Source organism: Nicotiana tabacum, chromosome 18 (assembly GCF_000715075.1).
Source record: "Nicotiana tabacum cultivar K326 chromosome 18, ASM71507v2, whole genome shotgun sequence".
Classification (NCBI taxonomy): domain Eukaryota; kingdom Viridiplantae; phylum Streptophyta; class Magnoliopsida; order Solanales; family Solanaceae; genus Nicotiana; species Nicotiana tabacum.
In genome coordinates, this window is record NC_134097.1 from 83,246,800 (window position 1) to 83,261,464 (window position 14,665).

Here is a 14,665-nt window from a genome sequence, read left to right on the forward strand (position 1 = left end):
TCCCGTCTAAATTGAAACGACGTCGTTTAGGTGCGTCTAATCAGAGCAGTTCATTTCATTTAATCCAACGGACTCAAACCACCCCCAGATGCCCGACCCATTTGGCCCCGGACCGGCCCGACCTCCTTTTAAGTGGAACGACACCGTTTTACGCTAGCCAAGGGATCCTGGCCATTGATCACATTCTATCCAACGGCTAGGATCGATTCTTCTAAGTCGTATATAAGCCTCATCCCTTTACCTAGCCCCCCTATCCGAACACCCCCCCTTTTATCGTCTCTCTCAGAGACAAACCTAACATCCCTTTTCAAACCCTAGCCGCCACCCTTCACCCTCGCCGTAAACCCGACAACAACGACGCCGGTGACCACCAAAGTAACACCCCTGATGCACCCAACCACCCTGAACACGAATCCGTTAGCCTCTTGCCTCGAATCATTCCCCATCGTCTCGAATCTTCGTTTGAAGGTTCGAGCAAAACCCCGTTCTACACCAACCCACCCCAATTCACACTGGTCTTTACCCTGGCCTCACTCGTGACCAAACCAAGTTTGGTTTGGTCCGAATCTACCCACAAACCCTCAAGCCCCAAATCAGACCGTGTAAACCCTAGAACACAAGAACTTTGGGAATCCGTCCAGTTTAAGCGGAGGGTTGGGGTCTAATAGACCTTAATCGAAGTGTTCTCAGTTGAGAACACCTCGATTAAAGTCTGTTCGTCCTCAAATGGTCAAATCGAGTCAGACCTGGGTCATTTGTTGTTGAGCTTCCAAAGTAAGTTTTCTTTTTCCTTTCTGTTCTTGTTTGAATGTTTTTTGTGTTTGTTAACATGTTTAGTTAATTTGTTGATCTTACTGATATTTTTCTTTCAATTTTCTCCATCTTCGTAAGACCTTTTTATTTGGTCGACTATTCTTCTGTCCATTGTTAAATGCGTGTAGTAAGATACATATTCGATTTGTTTAATATAGTCGAATGGATAATTCATATAGATTCCCTGTTTTGTGCAAAGTTGCTGAAGTCAGTTGATACCCTGTTTGGTCTTATTTGTTCATCGACTGATTGTTCTATGTTATAACTAGTATAGTCGATTAGATAAACGCCGTCAATTAGTTTCACAGATTTGAATGTTTTAATTCCTACTGCTTCATATTTTTTGATCGAATTTGTTTGAATTTAGTTGTGAATTGGTTATAGCTGTAGTACATTGGATAGTAATTAGCAATCAGCTGTTAAGACAGTAGTTCAGATTCCCAGAGGGGTATTTTGGGATATTAGAAGCTTGAAAATTGTTCAACTTTAATGGTGTGTCAGTATAATACTAATATACCACTAAACTAATGAATAAAATAGGGATCAATGGTGGGAGTGATAATGTGTTAAGTGCCTTTATTGGCTGGAAATCAGAAATAGCATGGGCTTTTAATAAAGAAGTGAAGAGCTGACACCATTTTTAACAAAAAGGAGCTGAATAAAAGGAGGAAATCAGAATATCATGGGCAAAATGATAAAAGGGGATTAAGGGGTGCACATGGGAAAGGATATACAGGCTGAAAAGCTGAAGTTTGAATAAAAAAGGGGGGGCTGACTGGTTTTTGAAAAGAAAACAGACTGCTTGGCTATTAATAAGGGGGCTGAGGACTGAAAAAAGGAGAGATTTTTTGGAGGGGAGAACTGACTTGTGAGGTTAAGGACTGATTTAGAAGAAGAGTAAACATTAAGATTTCAGAATTGTTTTTTAAGAGCTCTTAAGGTTGGTTTCTGAATCTTGATAAGTTAGAAAATATTGAGTGAGATAGGCTTGCTTCCTTACAGCTATTTTCAGCATATTGAGAGATAGAAACTGAAAAGAGAAGTCTTTTCTTCATTGTTGAATACAATACTGTTATAGCTTCATTGACCCTGTCGATTGTCCAATATTGTTTGGTTTTTCTTCAAACTGGTTTTATTGGGTTTGCCATCTGGGTGACCTGCTACTGCTTCATTGAGTGTCTTGGATTTCTGTTTGGTTTTACAAAATCTGTCGCTAGTTCTTTCTTGCTGCCTATTACTGGTTGTTATTGGTTTCCTTTGGTTGCTGCTGTGTTTTGCTGAATCTGCTGCTGTACTACTGCTATTACTGCTGACTCCTCTTCTACTATATATATGTTCTTCTACGAGGTACACTTTCCTATACCAAATGGTGTGGAGACTTGTTTCAAATGTATGGGTGATTTGGAAAATCAATAACATTAAATTGCCATCTGTTCAATGGAATGTGTTGAAAGTTGTTGTAGCTTTAAATATTCGATTAGATATTCATGTTCATTTTGGGACTGTATTGAATTACTGATTGATAAATGGTAGACTGTTAAACTCATTAGAAGTGTTCCTGGAAGCAATAAATGTAGAGTTAGCAGTTTATTTTGGTTGAGCTTGTGTTGACCATGAAATGTTAAATTTTAGTATGCCTGCGCATCACTTAGCCATTGTTTGGGTTGTTTAAACTTGGATTCGTCCAGTTAGAATTTATACATAGCTAGTACTTTTAGTTTAGATTTAACTTCGTTTGTAAAAGAGAACCAGAAATAGTTGAAGTATCATTTTGAATTAAAAATCAAGTTTTATATTCAAGCTGAATCCATATTGAATTGCAGTAAGTCATGTCCGCATGTTGGTTCTAAACATATAAGCGTAATTGATTTTAGTTAATGGTTCAGATCGGAAATTTGTTTGGATTAGGCATATACAATTAGTTGGACTATTTTGCGTTACTTAATCCATGCGTATTAATGGGGATTGTGTGACTGGGGCCAACTTTGGGCCTGATGTCTATGGCTATTGGGCATTAAAACATGCACCAATAGCGTGGTTTGGGCTCTTTGGGCCCAAGAATGAACGGATAATGGTGATTCAAAGCTTAGCAGTAATGTAAACTCGGGTTTTGAGTTAAGTAGCGGGTCCAAGCTTAAAGGTCCTTCCTTTTGTTTGAGCTCGGACTTGAACTTGAAGCCCAAGTTTTTAATAATAATCAATTAGGATCTTTTCTTTTCTTTTAGAGACAAAAAAAATAAAAATTAGAAAATATGGTTACTTCTAGGTTTATCCTTAAAATAAAATCGGACGAGCCTCGCCCAAATAAAAATGCAAATTTGCGGGGCCCCCAATAAAGGCTTAAAGATATTTAGAAAAATCGGAAAGGGTCGTTCAGTGGATGTCACGACCCTCCCAAAAGATAAGATTGCGTTAGCCTCTTTAGACGCGACTCTAATAAAATTACCTTCTTAAACTCGGGTGTGCATTTCATGCGACCCAAATCAAATCCTAAAACGTTGGATAGAGTGTGCTTAAGATTGTGGGTTCATTTCATGTGAAGCGATCCGAAAGCACACTTTAAATGACGTTCACTTTCTCTTAAATAAATACACATTGAATAAAAGCGGTAAAAAGTTAAAATTGGTACATGAGCTCATAATTGTATAAAAACAGATAAACAAGCCGAATATGACTGTTGAGCGACCGTACTAGAACCACGGAACTCAGGAATGCCTAACACCTTCTCTCGGGTTAACAGAATTCCTTATCCGAATTTCTGGTTCGCGGACTGTAATACAAAGTCATTCTTTTCCTCGATTTGGGATTAAATTGGTGACTTGGGACACCCTAAAACTCCCAAGTGGCGACTCTGAAATAAATAAACAAATCCCGTTTCGATTGTCCTTTAATTGGAAAAACTCCTTCACCCCTCGCGGGGACGTAAAAAGGAGGCGTGACAGCTCTAGCGACTCCGCTGGGGACCGAACCCACGACCACGTGGTTCAGGGTTCAGAATTCGAGCTTGGAATAATTGTTGTATTTAGATTTATCTGATTTTGTTACATGATCTGTGCGTAATGTGCTAACTAACTGCTTTTACCGCTTTGATATTTTGTGAACTGTATATAAACTGTGCCGAAACCCATCTTCTCTCTGAGTTTTCTAAATCATGAAGAAGGGCGTACTTCGTACGACTTCTTTTCTGTATAGTGTCAAATCCCAATTTAGAACGAGGTTTGGATAAGTTGCAAAGCCGGTGAAGCTTCTGTATTCCCGGATTGCTGCCTCTCCCTCGGCTCGAGCTGTCCGCTCGGGTAAGCCTGGTCTAGAACAAACACCCAGGTTCTGAACCTAGAATAACTCAACTTCATACCGGATCCCTAGTAGGAACGCTTATCTGCATCATGTGCATTTTTGACTTAGGGGACTCAACACAGGGGTTGAGTCCGTTTAGGAATAGCAACCTGAAACAGAAACGACCATCCTGATGCATCCTACTCACTACTTGTGCATTTATTTGCTTTGGAGTTGCATGATGACCGGTTTTGAATATTGAAAAAAAAAGAGAGAAAGAAAGAGAAATAGCAGTGTATAGGGTTAATCTTCTGCTTTGAAAAAATAACAATGCCCAAATAGTGTCAAAACTCTGCCGAATTATTTTTTTTTTGTAAAAAAAGAAAAAAATGAAAAGGAAAAAGAGTCTTGATTTTTGTTAGGGAAGCGAAAATATGTTGTTTTTTATATATAGTTTGTTTAATTTGGCGAACTACGCCGGTTTGATTCTCACCGGATGTGAGATACGTAGGCAGCCCTAAACGGGTCCAACCTCCCCTTTTGCTAAAATAACCAAAATATGCCAAATGTTAATTTCATCAGAAAAATAAATTGAGTCAGGCTGTTTTGCCATAAATAGCCGAGTATTCCCGAAAGGGACGCCGGAAGGCTGAATTTGCACAAACGACCATTTTTGTGATTTTTGACCGATAGACCTACACAGCCTTAAAATCTTCGTCCCCGAAGTGCTGAAAGGCCGTATCTGAAAACCGAGTCATTCATCTTCAAAATTAAAAAAAAAACGGGATATAGATAGTTTTGTTTTGGGTCGAATAAAAGTTTTTCCTTCTTTAATCACCTTAATAAATGTGCAGGATGAGTACGAATCAAAGTGAAACGTTCTCAGTCTTTAGCGAGGTCCCTCTACAACTCTACATGTGGTGGAATGATCTGAAAGTCGATAGTAAAGAGATAGCGGGAAGAATTTTGTGAGGTTTTGTCAATCTGTTGAATATCAAGCCGAGGACAGATATCCTCGAGGTTCTAATACCGTTCTGGGACCCAACCCACAATGTATTCCGTTTTGTTGACTTTGAACTTTCACCTACACTAGAGGAAATCGCCGGATATGCGGGATTGAATGGAAAATTAAGAGGACAATATTTACTTTCACCAAGACCAGTATCTCCGCACGGGTTTTTTGGATTTTCTAAGCATTAGTCGGAAGGTGCAAAATGATGATTTGTCAAGAGGATGTTGTGCTCTCCAATTCTTATATCAACGGTATGGTACTCCTCAGGGTTTTGAAGAGCCTAACCTCGGACTAATTCATGTTGGGAACAGAAACAAGTGGTAGGCGAGACGTACTTTGTCATTCATAACAGCATTCCTGGGAATCGTGGTTTGTCCCCGCAAAGATAAGAAAATAGACATAGGTCTTGTAAGGATGGCTGATATTGCAATCAAAAAAACTAACAGTACTGTGGTTCCTTTGCTTTTGTCCGAAATCTACCGAGCTTTAACTATATGCCGAGAAGGAGGCACTTTCTTCCAGGGATGCAATCTGTTACTCTAGCTGTGGATGCAAGAACACCTCTGTCACCGAGTGGGATACATGAACCACGGATTAACCGAAAAAACTGTATCAGCAGTTTTGAGAAACAAATGACAGGAATTGTATTCCCCGAAGGTGTCGAAGCATGGCTTACACGATTGAGGTCAACAACAGCCGACCAAATTGAATGGGCATTTGGGTGGTTGTCTGATACTGAGGTAATATACATGGCGGCCGAGGAATGTCATATTCTTTTGATGGGAGTTCGCAGCATCCAACCATATGCTCCTCATCGGGTGTTGCGCCAACTAGGAAGATTTCAGGTAATTCCCACTGATGAGGATCTAAGCAAGCACGCCATTGAGCTCAGCGCAGGAGTCGTATTCCCCGAAGGAAAAATTAGAAAGCTGTGGCACAAATGTAGATTCCTTGAGCCCAAGACTATGGTTCGAGAACTGGCTAAGGGTGAGGTAGACCCAAAGTATAATGTTTGGTTCGGGAGAAGGTTCCAGACTCGTCAGAGACCTGCTAAAAGAGCTCATGTCCAACAATTTATGGATGATTCGTAGGAACAGTGGGGCTGGTTAGCGAGAGGAGAAGGTTACCGGGCTGAAATCGGGAAGCTGAAGCGACAAGTTGAAAGACTTATATTTGAGAACAGCGTGCAAGTCACCTCGGAGCAGGGTGAAAAAAATAAATTAACCAAAGAAAACCAGGCACTAAAAGCCCGAATTTGCCAAGTCAGTAAGAGTAACAACGACCGATAGAAACGTCGCTCCGATGAAAGGTTGATAGCAGAGTTGAGAAATTAAGTCAGAAAAAGCCGAGAGGACTTGGAGAGATCCGAGGCTTGCATAGCAAGAATGCGGGTCAGATGGGCAAAAGGGACAATGGCACGGAGGAAGCATCTACAACAAGTCATAAGGGATTCTGAAATAAGCATTGGACTATTAAGAGAAACAAACCCCACTCTTCAGGAGCGGGTCTTTAAACAAGCCCGAGATGCCCAGGCAGACAGAAGACGCTGTTATGATTTAATGGCCATAATGGAAGAACGAATAGAGAGGTTTCAGGATCGACTCGCCGATAATGCTCAAATGCTGGGACTAAAGAACCGGCAAATAGGACAACTGTTCAGGGAAAAGGATAACATCCGGGGTAGGATTGATGAGATTGGGCACTACATCTACATGAGATGCCTAGCATGTGAGCAAATACCTCATGATACCCTTCTTGCCTCCATCATGGGCTATGTCCACCGGATCATGAATGAGTTGAAAAGCTTGTAGAGGGGTCTTACACCAAAACCCGCGGAAAGGCTGAATGATGCCTCGCGAGCACCTAAGTTGAAATCTTTAATGTATCCCTAGTTTGAGTCTTGTTTGTTGGCTTTGTGGGTCCATTGTCTTCCCATATGTTAAGAATTTTGGAATCTGTATTTTTGCTATTTTTTCGTTTGAAATAAGTAGTTTGTAATAGCAAATTTTGGTGATGAATTGAATGATTCCAAAAAGAATTTTGTGTCTTTACTTTATGGCAGAACTACGCCCGGTCTGATTCACGCGGGGACGTGATACGTAGGAAATCCACATAAGATTCGACCACCACTAAAAGAGAAAAAGAAAAAGGAAAGAAAAAAGAGAGGAAAAGGAAGAAGAAAAATAATAGAGAGGAAAGCGGAGGGTTCCCAAAACACTTTAAAGGCACAAATAAAGCAAGCCGGGATGACGCATGCAGTTGAAGCAAAAACATGTTAGAAATGGTTAACTGCTTAGGAGCATTGCATCCCCAACGTGCGATTACCAAGTTTGTTGTTTTCCACAAATATCAGACAGTTAGTTGTTAAAGCGTTCTGGCATCACATCCTTATCAAACCAGATCCAAAGGACCTGTACCAATAATCATGACTACTTCAAAAAATAGTGCCGAGGAAGAAAGGCCAGTAAGCCAGTTGCTGAAAGAGGCAATGGAGAAGATAGAGAGGATGGGATTGGAGATGAATGCTATGCAGTTAGCCTTGGCTAAAGTACAAAAGAGCCCTGAACCACCTGTTACTCTTACACTAGGGCATATGCCGGAATGCCCTCACCCTGGACCTTCAACAAGCCTCCCGAATCACCACTATTATCAGGGGATAAGCCCCTATGATTCCCAAGCTCCACCACCCCATCAACATCTCCTAACACCAAATGTTCCCACTTTTATGGAACCCACACCAGCCACGCTGCAAAGATCAACTAGTGAGCCGTTGTTTCAGGCTCACAATGCGCAGTACTATCCCCCTGAACCCACATTCAAGGCACCAAAACCCCATACCTATAATCCACACTTGGAGGTCCCGGCGGAGATTGAAAAGCCGGCTAAGGTTCCAAAGCAGGATGAGGTAATGAGGAAGTTCAAAAGCCTAGAGCAATCCTTCAGGAGCATGCATGGATTGGGCAACCAGGTCAGCGTGGCCTACAAGGATCTATGCCCTTTCCCGGACGTCCAACTCCTGGCAAGATTCAAGATGCCTAAGTTTGACTTATATGAAGGGCACGATGACCCTATGGCACATTTGCGGGGCTTTTGTAGCAAAATGAGAGGAGTAGGCGGCAAAGATGAGCTACTGATAGCTTACTTTGGTCAAAGCTTAAGTGGATCGGCATTGGAATAGTATACCAGGCAAGATCCCAGCAGATGGTACACTTGGGATGATCTAGCGCAGGCTTTCGCGGGTCACTTTCAATAAAATCTTGTGATAGTCCCTGACCGTCTCACATTATTGAGGACCAGAAAGAAGCCTGGGGAAAGCTTTCGTGAGTTTGGTTTCCGCTGGAGAGAACAGGAAGCCAGGGTTGATCCTCCCATGAGAGAGGGGAAATGGTGGGATACTTCCTGCAAACGCTGGACCCAACTTACTTTGGTCACTTGGTGACGACGGTTGGAAAATCCTTCAATGAAGTAGTAAAGATAAGGGTTATTATAGAGGAGGGACTGAGGTCCGATAAAATCCTAAATTACTCAGCGCTCAAGGCAACGACCCAGGCTATTCAGAGCGGCACGTGAGGTGCGCTGGGGAGGAAGAAGAAAGAAGAAGTCGCCACGGTTGAGACAGGCGGTTGGTTCAGGTCCAGCAAACCATACTACAACTAACCCAGACCCCACAATCCAAATTATCCATACAACCCGCCAAAACACTACTATCCACCTCAAGAACCACACTTCTCCGTGCACCAAGCCCAAACATACACTCAGCCTCCGGTTCGCCCGCAATGGTGCATGCCGGCTCCCCAAAACGCATATGCACCTCCACAGAACACATACCCTCCACCCCAAAATGCCTATCCTCCACCAAGGGCTTACAGGAACCCTCCAGGGGCAGGCTTTCGAGGAAATCAAGCTTCTAGAAATGACAGGCTACAGAGACAGAGAGCCTTTACTGAGTTGGGAGAAACCTATACCACCTTGTTCCACAAATTGAGGCAGTTAGGTTTGTTGTGTCCTGTTGAGCCTAGGGGGCCAAACCCCCCACCCCAAAATTTGGACCGATCGATAAGCTGTGAGTACTACTCAAGAATGCTAGGGCATGATACCGAAAAATGTTGGAGGTTGAGGCATGCAATACAAGATCTTATTGATGCCAACAAGATCGAGGTCCAGACGCCGGAGGCATCCAACATCAACCACAACCCATTGCCAGTGCACCACGAAGCTCACATGATCGAGCTGGTGCACAAAGGAGGGGAACCCAAGAAACCCTCATAGACAGTGATGATGATCCGTGCCACTCCGAGAGAAAAGTCGACCGGTGGGGAAGCAGGGGTACAGTTGAAGGGGGAAGATGCCAAGCCAGTGGTGATATTAGGAAAGAATCCGTCCACCGCAACAAAGAAACAAGAGCCAGCCAAATTGGTGGTATCAGGAACGTCATCCACACCCGTAGTTGTTGTGAAAGGGGTCTGCAGGGAACTGGCCATCATAAAGCCGGTAGTCCAATTGCCAGTGATTGATAGCAAGGTCGTGCCTTGGAAGTATGAAAAGGCAGTGGTAATGTACAAGGGAAAGCAAGTGGAGGAGGATAGTTGTGAGGCGCATGGACTGACTCGATCGGGACGGTGTTTTGCTCCAGTGGAGTTGAGAAGGTCCAACCCAGCAGTAACAAAGAAACCTGTGTCAGAAGAAGAGGCGGAGGAATTCTTGAAAAAGATGAAAGTGCAGGATTATTCCGTTGTCGAACAATTGAAGAAAACACCGGGCCAGATCTCGTTGTTATCACTATTGATCCATTCGGATGAACATCGCCGGGCCCAGATGAAGATACTGAATAAAGCTCACGTGCCCAATGAAATCTCAGTGAACCACCTTGAAACGATTGCCAACAAAAGTTTTGAGGTAAAAAGGGTAACGTTCTCTGATGACGATCTGCTAGTGGAGGGCACGAAACATAATAAAGCTCTCTATTTGACGGTCAAATGTGAAGATTCGACAGTTACTCGGGCGTTGGTAGATAACGGTTCAAGTGCCAATATTTGTCCATTATCCACCCTGAACCAGTTGAAGGTTGACAATGGTAGAATCCACAAGAACAGCATTTGCATCCGAGGATTTGATGGAAGTGGAACAGACACCGTGGGGGATATTATACTCGAGTTGACCATCGGCCCGGTCCAGTTTACTATGGAGTTCTAGGTATTGGATGCCGCGGTATCTTATAAACTGTTGTTGGGACGACCGTGGATCCACGTGGCCAAAGCAGTGCCATCCACCTTGCATCAAATGGTCAAGTTCGAATGGGATAGACAAGATGTCGTGCTGCATGGGGAAGACACTGCGTGCACCATGGGAGGCGCCATTGTGCCCTTCTTAGAAACCAATGATGACAAAGGTCCCTGGGTTTACCAGATTTTCGATGCAGTGTCAGCAAACAAGATTCCTGAGGGTGAAAGAATTCCACACCCCAGGGTAGCTTCCGCAACCATCATGATGGTTTCAGAGATGCCGGGTAATGGGTTTGTGCCAGGAAAAGGCCTGGGGGCTGAGCTTCAACGGATTGTTCAACCTGTCTCCTTGCCCAAGGATTTAGAGACCTTTGGATTGGGGTTCAAACCTACTGCGGCAGATGTAAAGCGAGCGCGGAAAATGAAGAAGAGAGTTTGGGTTCTTCCCAAACCAATTCCGCGTCTCTCCAGATCCTTTTTTAGAGCAAGTGCCAAGGGGTCACCGGTCCCGAAAATTCTCGAACCATTGATGGGGATGGACGGGGATTTGAATCGGATCTTCGAAAGGCTGTTCGCTGATGTCCATGTAATAGAAGTTGGAGAGGGTTCAAGCAGAGCAGGCATGCAGTTTGTGGGGCCTGAGGCCAGTACCAACAATTAGACGGTTACTCCTCTTCCTACCCGGGGGAGTCCTGGTAGTAGGCTTTGATTTTTCTTTCTTGTTTTTCGGATTATTCCAGGGTGTAATCCAAATCTCATTTTATTTTGTAAAGTGTGAACCCTGTTATCCCGCATTTTTAATAAAATTCTCTTTTCTTGTCTTGTTTTAATTTTGTTTCATTCTTTTCTCTTTCTGAACAGTTCTCTTTTTACTGGTTCTAATGACATGGCATGCACAACGGATCTTCGACCCAGTCTAATAAAACAATCTGACTCCGACTTAATTATACAAGAGATCGGTTATGATGATGAGTCCGAATATGACGAGGATGAAGCCTTTGAAGAAATAAACCGAGAATTGTGCCAATTCAACGAGAAACCCAAGCCTAATCTGAATGACACCGAAGATGTCAATCTAGGGGATGCAGATAATGTCAGAGAAACCAAAATCAGCATCCACATTGAGCCAAACATCAGGGAGGAATTAATCAAAGCCCTCATTGAGTTCAAAGATGTTTTTGCATGGTCATATGACGATATGCCAGGATTAAGCACCGATCTAGTGGTTCACAAATTGCCCACTGACCCGGCATACCCTCCGGTCAAGCAAAAACTGAGGAAGTTTAAGATGGATATGAGTGTGAAAATCCAAGAAGAAGTGACCAAGCAGCTGCAGGCAAAAGTTATTCGGGTCACTCGATATCCCGATTGGTTGGCCAATGTGGTACCAGTGCCGAAGAAGGATGGAAAAATCAGGGTATGTGTCGACTACCACAATCTCAACAAGGCAAGTCCTACGGATAATTTTCCATTGCCCAACATCCATATCTTGATCGATAATTGCGCTGGGCGCGAGATCGGATCCTTTGTGGACTGCTATGCAGGATATCATCAAATCTTAATGGATGAAGGAAAATGCGTCGACATGACTATTAATTCTGATGCAGTCAAAAGATATTATGCGTAATTTCTTTGATTATGATAGTTATTGGTTCGTTTGTTTGTACTTGGTACTTATTGGATAATGAAATGACGGAGGCAATTCTTTCTTCTATCTAAACACTTTTAACCTTTGCTTCCCCCTTTGAGCCTTATTTATTCTTTCATACCCCTCTTTTGGAGTCACTAATGGGAAAAATATATGAAAAAAAGAAGAAAAAGAAAAATGAAAACAAGATAAAGGTCATAAGAAAAACAAAGGAATCGTGGGAACTACGTTTGACCTGATTCCTCAAAGAGGATACGTAAGCACCTCACGGCTCGGTCATAATGTGCATAGTTCAACATAGTGTAACAAAAATAAAATCCCCCAAGCAAGAAAACTGGGGTAGAAGTTATGTTTTAAATTTTCAAAAAAGGTTTGATTCCAAGAGTTGTAGTGTTTTACCCATCAAAGTTATTTTGAATTTTTGATAGCCTTTATTTTAGCCCCACACCAAAACCAACATAGATGTCCAAAAAAGACCTCCCGATCAGTATCCGAGAAGTGTCGAGTCATGCAAACGGAAGTCGGGAACAACACTCTGAGCCCCAGCAAAGAAGAGGATCATAAACTGGAAAATGAATTGATAGCCAAAAAGAATCCCCAGAAGAGAGAGTCATATCGGCAGCACTCCAATCCCCCGCTGAAAAATAAAATAAAATAAGAGAGTCTTATCGGTGAAAACCTTCACAGGCACCATAAGGCGACGAAAGATGAGAGAAATAAAACGAGAGAGTCTTATCGGTGAAAACCTTCACAGGTACCATAAGGCGACGAGAGTTGAGAGAAAGGAGAGAGTCTTATTAGTGCAAACCCCTCGAAGGGCACTATGAGGCGACAAGCTGAGATCGGCAGAAAGAATCCACATATGGCAAAAATTGGGCGTCTGGTCATTCCCGGCGAATGAAGCCATCAGGAAGACTGATTGATACAAACAGACTGGGTCGATTAATCCGGAATGCACGACATGATCGTTGGGACCAGTCATACCGTCCAGATAAGTTCTTTCCTTTTCTTCTCCCCCAGCATTTGTTCAGAAAGATTTTTCTCTTTTTCTATCTTTTCATTTCTTTGTCTAAAAAGACTTTTTCCAGAAATTTGTTTTGAGAAGGATTTTTCAGAGTTTACTACCAGTGGCCAGAATGGTACAAAGAAAAATGCAAAGGGGACAGTCCAGAGACAAGGCAATAAGACAAAAGGCGTTTGTCGCAAGACCGAATGACAAACGGGCCTAGAAAGTTAAGGGGATCATGAAGAAAAGCGGAAAACAACGGTTGAGGGACTTATGTACCAAGTTCGAATAAGATCCCCAGCAGAACTTTGATAGATCACTGACCAAGGTCCAAGGTGGTCAGACAACACAGAAAGGGGGAAGGAAGAAGAGAGAGTTAATCCGCAGCAAAATAACCCCAACAGTCCTATCCTCAATAACGTTATCCCCAAAGGATAACATTTTATCCCCTGCAGTACTAAGGGAAAATAAATTTTGAAGGGAGTAGTTTTGGAATTTAAGAAGACTTCCCCAGCATGTTTTGAAACAAAAGGGCAGGAAAGGGATAAATGGAAAAACCATCCCCAACAGAAATATCATCCCCAACAAGCAACTTTATCCCCAACCAGTTTTGGGAGCACAGAGCAAGGGAAAGGGAAAGGAAAAATCGTCCCCCAGCAGGAGTGACACGATCACTCACCATGTTAAAACTAACAAAATTTTCTTTGATTTCTACAACAAAATAAAGGTTGATGATGGCAGAAAGACGCGCCACAAGGAAGGTCGCCAAAACCGGGGCAGAAAATTTTCTGACGTTGTCAAAAATTTTCTCGGATGAACGAGGAACAAATTCAAATATATTCATGCTTTAGATAAATAGGCGCCCACCTGTATAATGAGAGGAATATTTATATGTCTTAGATAAATAGGGGCCCACCTGTATAACGAGAGGAATATTTTTATGTTTTTAGATAAATAGGCGCCCACCTGTATAATGAGAGGAATACTTTTATGTCTTAGATAAATAGGAGCCCACCTGTATAACGAGAGGAATATTTTTATGTCTTAGATAAATAGGCGCCCACCTGTATAATGAGAGGAATATTTTCATGTCTTAGATAAATAGGCGCCCACCTGTATAATAAGAGGAATACTTTTCATGTCTTAGATAAATAGGCGCCCACCTGTATAATGAGAGGAATACTTTTATGTCTTAGATAAATAGGCGCCCACATGTATAACGAGAAGAATATTTTCATGTCTTAGATAAATAGGCGCCCACCTGTATAATGAGAGGAATATTTTTATGTCTTAGATAAATAGGCGCCCACCTGTATAACTAGAGGAATGCTTTTCATGTTTTTAGATAAATAGGCGCCCACCTGCATAACTAGAGGAATATTTTCATGTTTTGAAATAAATAGGCGCCCACCTGTATAACAAGCGGAATATTTTTTAGTCTTTGCATTTTCAGGTCTTGAAACCAGCAACTCACCGAAAAGCGGAAGGTTGCAACAAGAGGTCCCAGCGCAAATTCAAGCGTATGAGTCAAAAGGAAGAGAAGACGCATCTTGAAAAAAGCGGTCTGTGAACATTAAATTATGCCCATCATAACAAATCTGATGAAGAAAGCCGTATCCCCCAGAAGAACCACCGAAAAGCTTAATGAAGGAAGCCATACCCCCGGCGGACCGAACCAGACAGTGAGA